This window comes from Primulina huaijiensis, chromosome 14 (assembly GCF_012295235.1).
Source record: "Primulina huaijiensis isolate GDHJ02 chromosome 14, ASM1229523v2, whole genome shotgun sequence".
In the NCBI taxonomy this organism is placed as follows: domain Eukaryota; kingdom Viridiplantae; phylum Streptophyta; class Magnoliopsida; order Lamiales; family Gesneriaceae; genus Primulina; species Primulina huaijiensis.
The window spans coordinates 10,863,875-10,871,634 of NC_133319.1; the positions used below are offsets into that span (position 1 = coordinate 10,863,875).

The 7,760-nt window shown below is 30.4% G+C and overlaps 1 non-coding gene across 1 annotated transcript; it reads left to right on the forward strand.

Annotated features, from left to right (window-relative positions):
* Positions 1-2,191: 2,191 nt before the first annotated feature.
* On the forward strand, positions 2,192-2,302 carry LOC140958146 (small nucleolar RNA R71). Its single transcript, XR_012171742.1, has one exon. It is a non-coding gene; the product is annotated as a small nucleolar RNA R71 (small nucleolar RNA).
* The last annotated feature ends 5,458 nt before the right edge of the window (positions 2,303-7,760 follow it).

Genomic DNA, 7,760 nt, shown 5'->3' on the forward strand with positions numbered 1-7,760 from the left:
TTCATTTTTTATAACAGTGATGCCTGACTTTTTAGGTACTACTTGTGTTGGACTTACCCATTTACTATCTGAGATTGGATAGATAATTCCAGCGTCTAATAGTTTTAATACTTCATTCTTAACAACTTCCTTCATATGTGGATTTAACCTTCTTTGTGGTTGTTGATATGTTTTAGCATTTTCTTCCAAATGAATTTTATGTGTGCAAATTAAAGGATTTATACCTTTTATATCTTTCAAAGTCCATCCAATTGCATTTTTATATTTCTTAAGTAATTTAATTAAATCTTCTTCTTGATTTGGTAGAAGAGTGGAAGAAATTACAACAGGAAATGTTTTATTTTCACCAAGAAATACATATTTCAATTCGAATGGTAAAACTTTTAATTCAAGTTTTGTATTATCATCTTTTTTAAAATTATTTTCAGACTCAAAACTTTCTATTGAAAAAACTTCAGATTGTTGATTTAAGTTTTCTTCTTGTATATTTTCTTCCATAATTGTTTCAATTTCATTATCATATTCATTTTCATTAATACTTGGTTGTTTACATAAATTGAACACATTAAGTTCTAGAGTCATATTTCCAAAAGACAATTTCATTATTCCATTTCGACAATTAATTAAAGCATTTGAAGTTGCTAGAAATGGTCGTCCCAATATTACTGGAATTTCATTATGTACTTCTATTGGTTGTGTATCCAAAACAATAAAATCTACAGGATATATGAATTTATCAACTTGAACCAACACATCTTCTACAATACCTCTAGGTATTTTGATTGACCTATCCGCCAGTAAGAGAGTAACAGAAGTGGGTTTTAATTCTCCTAAATTAAGTTTTTCATAAACTGAATAAGGAAGTAAATTCACACTTGCTCCCAAATCTAACAAAGCTTTTTTAATTTTATTTTCTCCAATAATACATGAAATTGTTGGACAACCAGGATCTTTATATTTTAAACTAGAATTATTTTGAAGAATAGAACTTACTTGTTCAGCCAAGAATGCTTTCTTCTTCACATGCAATTTTCTCTTCACAGTACATAAGTCTTTTAAAAATTTTGCATATGAAGGTACTTGTTTAATAGCATCTAATAATGGAATATTTATCTTTACTTGTTTAAAAACTTCATAGATATCAGAATCATTTTTTTGTTTTTTATGATTTGTTAATGCATGAGGAAATGGTGGAGGTTTATTTGATTCATTTACTATTTCAGATGATTTATCATTCAACATATTATTTTTAGAATTTAAGGTATCATCATTCTCAAAAGTATCAGGATTATCATCCTTACTCTTTGATTTTAAATGATCCTTGTTTTCATTACTACATGGATCATTAACTATTTTACCACTTCTAAGGGTAATAACAGATTTTATTTGACCAATTTTTTCATTTTTTAATTCTTGATTTTGATTTTTAGGATTAGGTTGACGTTGAAATGGAAATTTTCCTTTTTCAAGAATATTAAGTGCAGATGAAAATTTTGCAAGAGTTTCTTTCAAATCAGTCATAGATTGACTGTTTTGAATATTGATAGATTCTTGCTTTTGGATAAATGCATGAATAACATCTTCAAACTTTTTTCTTGAAGGTGTAACATAAGGAATATAACCTTTATGATTTTGGTTATTTTGAAAATATTGTTGTGAGGGTTGTGCATTATTATCATTCCTCCAACTAAAATTAGGATGATTTTTCCATCCAGGATTATATGATGTTGAAAAAGGATCTAATATTGGTTTTTTATAATTGTTAACATAATTTGCTTGTTCATGGAGACATTCTTTAAATGAAGGTAATGTTGGACAATCTTTTGTAGCATGATCATGTGTATCACATATATGACAAACAATTTCTTGAATACTTTTTAATTGACCACTCTTTTTCATTTCTAATGACTCAATTTTTCTTGCTAAAGATGCAAGTTTAGCTTGAATATCTATATCATCTTTAAGATTATAGATACCACCCCCATTTGTTGAATTATTGATTTTAGTTGTTGGTGGTTCTATTGTGCCTATATTATCCCAATTTTGAGCATTTTCTGCTAATGAATCCAAATACTCCATAGCTTCATTTGGGTTTTTATCTTCAAAAGTTCCATTACACATGAATTCTATCATTTGCCTATCTTTAGGTATTAGACCTTCATAAAAGTGAGAAACTATTCTCCATGTTTCAAAACCATGATGTGGGCATGTATTAAGTAATTCTTTATATCTATCCCAACATTGATAAAATGTTTCTCCTTGTTTTTGAGAAAAAGTAGTAATTTGTCTTTTAAAAGAGTTTGTTCTATGGGAAGGAAAAAACTTTTTGAGAAATTGTTGTTGCATTTCTTCCCATGATCTTATTGAACTTGATCTCAAATTTTGTAGCCATGTTTTAGCTTTATCTTTTAAAGAAAAAGGGAAAAGCTTTAATCGAACTATATCCATGCTACAATTTTGATCATTATAAGTGTTACAAACTTCCTCAAATTCTCTTAGATGTAAATATGGATTTTCAGAATCTAAGCCATGAAAATTTGGTAAAAGTTGAATAATTTGAGGTTTAAAGTTGAAATTAGATGCATCAGGAGGAAAAACTAAACAAGATGGGGCACTAGTTCTAATAGGGTTCATATGGTGCCTAAGTGTTCTTAATTGATCATGTTCTTGATTATTATTATTATTATTGTTATTATTGTTATCATTATCTTGATTATTTGAATTATCATCCATGTTTAAATTATTTTCAGATACTCGAATAAGTCTACCACTTTTTTTTCGACTCCAAATACTCATACAAAAAAAAAACACAATACTTATAAATAAAACATAATTAACAAATATAAACTTAATTTATACCTCCCCGGCAACGGCGCCAAAAACTTGCTACTACTTAAATTATAATTCACCCAAGTGTAGGTTGTCTGCAAGTAATATATTTCGTAAGTACGAGATCGATCCACAGAGAGGTTATTTTAAGTTTAAATTTATTAATTTATAGATTACCAAATGCAAGAACGAAGTTTACAAATTATAAATTTTGTCAAGGCTCGAGGATTTATTCTTGGTTTATGCAATATTGTTTAACTAAAAGTAAAACAAAGGAAACCACCATAAATAATGGTTCCAAGAAAATTAAATATTTAAACACACACCTAATATAATATAGTTCCCACTATAGAAAATACCGAATTCACCGATATTTTATATATGGTACCTATGATTATATATATAACTATATAAATATATAACTGCATAAAATAAATGTTAAATTAAATCATTATATTTCATTTAGAACAACCGGCAGAGCCACGCTATTGCCTAAATGAAATATATGATTTAATAAGTTAGTTGCGGGAAAGTAAAAGTTAGTTGCGATAAAGTAAATGTTAGATGCGGAAAGTAAAAGTTAGTTGCGATAAAGTAAATGTTAGATGCGGAAAGTAAAAGTTAGTTGCGATAAAGTAAATGTTAGATGCGGAAAGTAAAAGTTAGTTGCGATAAAGTAAATGTTAGATGCGGAAAGTAAAAGTTAGTTGCGATAAAGTAAATGTTAGATGCGGAAAGTAAAAGTTAGTTGCGATAAAGTAAATGTTAGATGCGGAAAGTAAAAGTTAGTTGCGATAAAGTAAATGTTAGATGCGGAAAGTAAAAGTTAGTTGCGATAAAGTAAATGTTAGATGCGGAAAGTAAAAGTTAGTTGCGATAAAGTAAATGTTAGATGCGGAAAGTAAAAGTTAGTTGCGATAAAGTAAATGTTAGATGCGGAAAGTAAAAGTTAGTTGCGATAAAGTAAATGTTAGATGCGGAAAGTAAAAGTTAGTTGCGATAAAGTAAATGTTAGATGCGGAAAGTAAAAGTTAGTTGCGATAAAGTAAATGTTAGATGCGGAAAGTAAAAGTTAGTTGCGATAAAGTAAATGTTAGATGCGGAAAGTAAAAGTTAGTTGCGATAAAGTAAATGTTAGATTGTTAGATATCATAATATTTCATTTAGAACAACCGGCAGAGCCACGCTATCGTCTAAATGAAATATATGATATAATTATATATATATATATATATATATGTATGTATAATATAACAATAATAATTGATGAAATATTTATTGTATCAAAATTAAACAACAAATCAAGATAACCACTTCAATGGTATCAAGCATTTGATGTAAATTGATAACAACAAATAATTCATTTTTATACCTACAATAAAAAGAAATTAGCAAAATGAAAAGAAATAAAGAAAGAATATACAAAATATAAACAATCTTACTTCACCAAGAATTCATCCTCTTCACCTTGACATAATAGATTTAGCTTTCCATGAACTTACTTTTGATCAACACTAAAAACATCACTCATAATTTGGAAAATGAAAAATATATTGGAACTTAGAACTTTTATACACACTCACACTATATTTTACAATGAGATAGAATGATTCTCAAGCTAGCACAAGGCCTCTATTTATAGGCCAAATGAGAGAAAGGGTCAAAAATTCTATTAATGCAATGTAGTTGTAATAGTAGTCTTTGTCTACTCCAACTTCAATTTCATGCCCCTTCTTTCAATGCTTTGTTCCACGACTTTAATCACCGAATTTGACTCAGCTCAAAACAGCAAACATGTGGGGAATTGTCTGTAAATGAATTTGGCTACTTGGTTCACCTCATTTGGTTAAATATTGAAATAGTTATGATTTTTTTACTATATGCTGGTCATGGTGAAAGTAAATTTGTCCTCCTTTTGATATTTTCACAATTTGATCATCTTAACCACCTTTTTAGGCAATCATGTCTTCTGCAATGTTGTAAATAATTTCTCAAGGATTCCAAAAATATTTGAATCACCTCCATTTGAATTTTTTAGCTTGAGTTATTATTATTTTACCAACACGTAGAAAACCTGAAAATAAAACATATTTAGTAAGACATTTAAATATAAACACACAATACTAAAATAACATAATTTTATAATTTTAATGAAACTTAAATTTTAAAATATAGGTTTTAACATATAATAAATTATTAATTTTAAGTTTCATCATTTGGCCTCTCGTTGAGTTAGTCTCCGAGATTTGAAGCCATTTCCTCGAGTTAAGTTACCTGAAATCTAAGTTCATATTTAATTTCTATAGTTAGAATGAAAATTGTTGAGCTTAGAGCTTAGTTTAAGCTAAATTTTAAGTTTGTATTTCTTACGTGATTTGCTTCGGATCGAATTTTCCGGTTTCTCACATACCTTGAGTGGGAAGAGAGGATGGAGTGTGTATTTGAGAGCCGGGAGGATCATACCGAAGCAATGAAGGTAAAACGAGCTTGTAGTGAGTTTACCGACTATGCTACTTCTTGGTGGGATGAGTTAGTGTTGGGTAGGAAACGATGTGGGTATGACCCAATAATTACGTGGGATGAGATGAAAGGGGTGATGAGGAAGCGATTTGTTCCAAATCACAATAATAGGCGAGGTGGTAGGAGAGATGAGCGTGGCTTGTATGATGGTTTGGTGGCATCCTTTAGAGCCCAAAATCAGTACACGTAAAACTCATGCATTTATTTGAATTGTTAAATTATTTTTTCAAGTTTAGAATGATTTCAATGATGCATGATTTATGAATTTGCATTTTTTTAAATTATTTATGTTCATATTTTGCACGTTAAAATATTTTCTTGAGTTTCATGTGTCAGACGATTATTCGATGCGGGATCGGCGAGATGAGGCCGTCGAAGATTTGGGAGCTTTGTAAAATGTGGTATGTTATTTCAAGTCAAGAAAGTGGATTTTAAATGATTTATTAAGTTTCTAGCATTTTTAAGGCCTAATTTAATTTATTTGGCTTTTAAGTTTTTAAAATTTTAAAGTTTATTAGTTGTGTATTTTATTTTAATTAGGAGATTTTTTGTAAATTAGTGTGGATTAACATTTAATTAGCTTGTTAATTATTAATTAAGAGAATGTTATTCCCTCAATTTATCTAAAAATCACGCACACACCCCTTACACACACACACCTTCACGTTACACACATACACACAAAGTCTTTTGCAATTTCATTTTAATTTCAGTGAAGAGAACTTGCGAGGTTTTTAGACTCTTTCTTCACCAGCCACACCTCCACCCTCCCCCTTCAAAAATTTCAGCAATTCACGTCCATTTTCCTTCAAGAAATCGTGCCGCAACTCATCTCGGATCAACCCTCGCATCTCTCTGCATTGTTCTTCGTCGTTTTGTGAGTATAATCATCAAAGACATGTATATTCTTTCGTTTTTGCATCGATCATTTCATAATATATGTTTTGATGTTTATTATGTGTACAAATTCATGTATGTTGTGTAAATTTTGAGCGATTATGTTTTTAAACGATTCTGAAAGATTTAAATCTCAAACCCGGGTGTTGCTGTCATTTCGTGTACTGTACTTTTTGGTCGTTTTTCTGGAAAAACTTTCAACATATAAAACGTAGTACTTTTCTATACCTCCGATTCGACAGTAAACTCGTAATTTTTGGACAATAACGAGTGAGTTATGATTATTTTCGTGGGATTGCTCAAACTGTGATGTTTTGAAAATGTGTTCCTTACGTATTTTTGAGAATTGTTTGTCGCAGGCTTCGTTGGGAATCACCAGTTGATCACTGCTGCGTTTAGACATGTTGGGTATGATGTTTGGGCGACTTTTGATGTTTCGTTTCGTGTCGTTAGGCACTTGATTGCATTAGAAGTTGTTGGAACCAATTTGTGTCAAAATTCGTGTTTATGGGTTGAGTTGCATTGTATGTTGTGCGTCGTTGTTTTGGGGCAAAAAAAATTGTTTATGTTTTTGAGGTATGCGAAATGTCTTGTGACCAAATATGAACGGGTTTGGAAGCCGGTGAACGTGGCCGGTGACCTCTCCACCTAGGTAAAGTATGACCGAATTTAGATCAGGATTGGAAAGTGGTAAAGCATGACCATGGACCAATCCACCCGGTAAAGCATGATTGGGGATCTCATGTATGTGATAGTGGACTTTCCCTGTCAGCTTAGTACTGTGGTTTAGTCTGATCAGGCGCATTTATGTATGGGTCACTTGTTTTGAAACATATCTATACGCAACATGATGATGTTTATGTATGTCCAATTATGTATGATGCAAATATGTTTATGAAAAGTTTTAAGATATGATGGCACATATATGTTTATGTAAGTACGTTCAAGTTTAAGTATGTACGCTATACTTTAAAATGCATGTGATTTTATTATGTATTATTTGTTATTCTCAGTTTATACATGTTGAGTCTTTAGACTCACTAGACTTGATCGATGCAGGTGAGGACGAGTTTGAGAGGCAAGAGGTGGGGACCAGTGAGCCGGCTAGGACTGCGCGGAGGCTAAACCCGAGGACCATGAAACGACCTTAATTTTTTTTTCCTAATGTTAAATCATAAATTCTAAATTACTAAATAAAATAATTTAACATAATCATGAATCATAATAATTTAACAATTTAAATCTCAAGTTCATAAAATAAAATCCTAAAGCATAATCAAACTTCCTAAATTGACCTTTGAAAAGATCAACTAACAATAAAAATAAAGCATAAAAATATCTCTAAATAAAATGCTTAACATAAATATTTAAATCATAAATCTATCTAGCTAGTGTGTACTGCTGCACTCGATCTACTCAATCGTCACCGCCTCCAAAATCACCAAATCCTGCATCATACAAACGTAGTGAGTCTAAAGATTCTGCACGCTCTAGACATAAATAGCAAATAATAC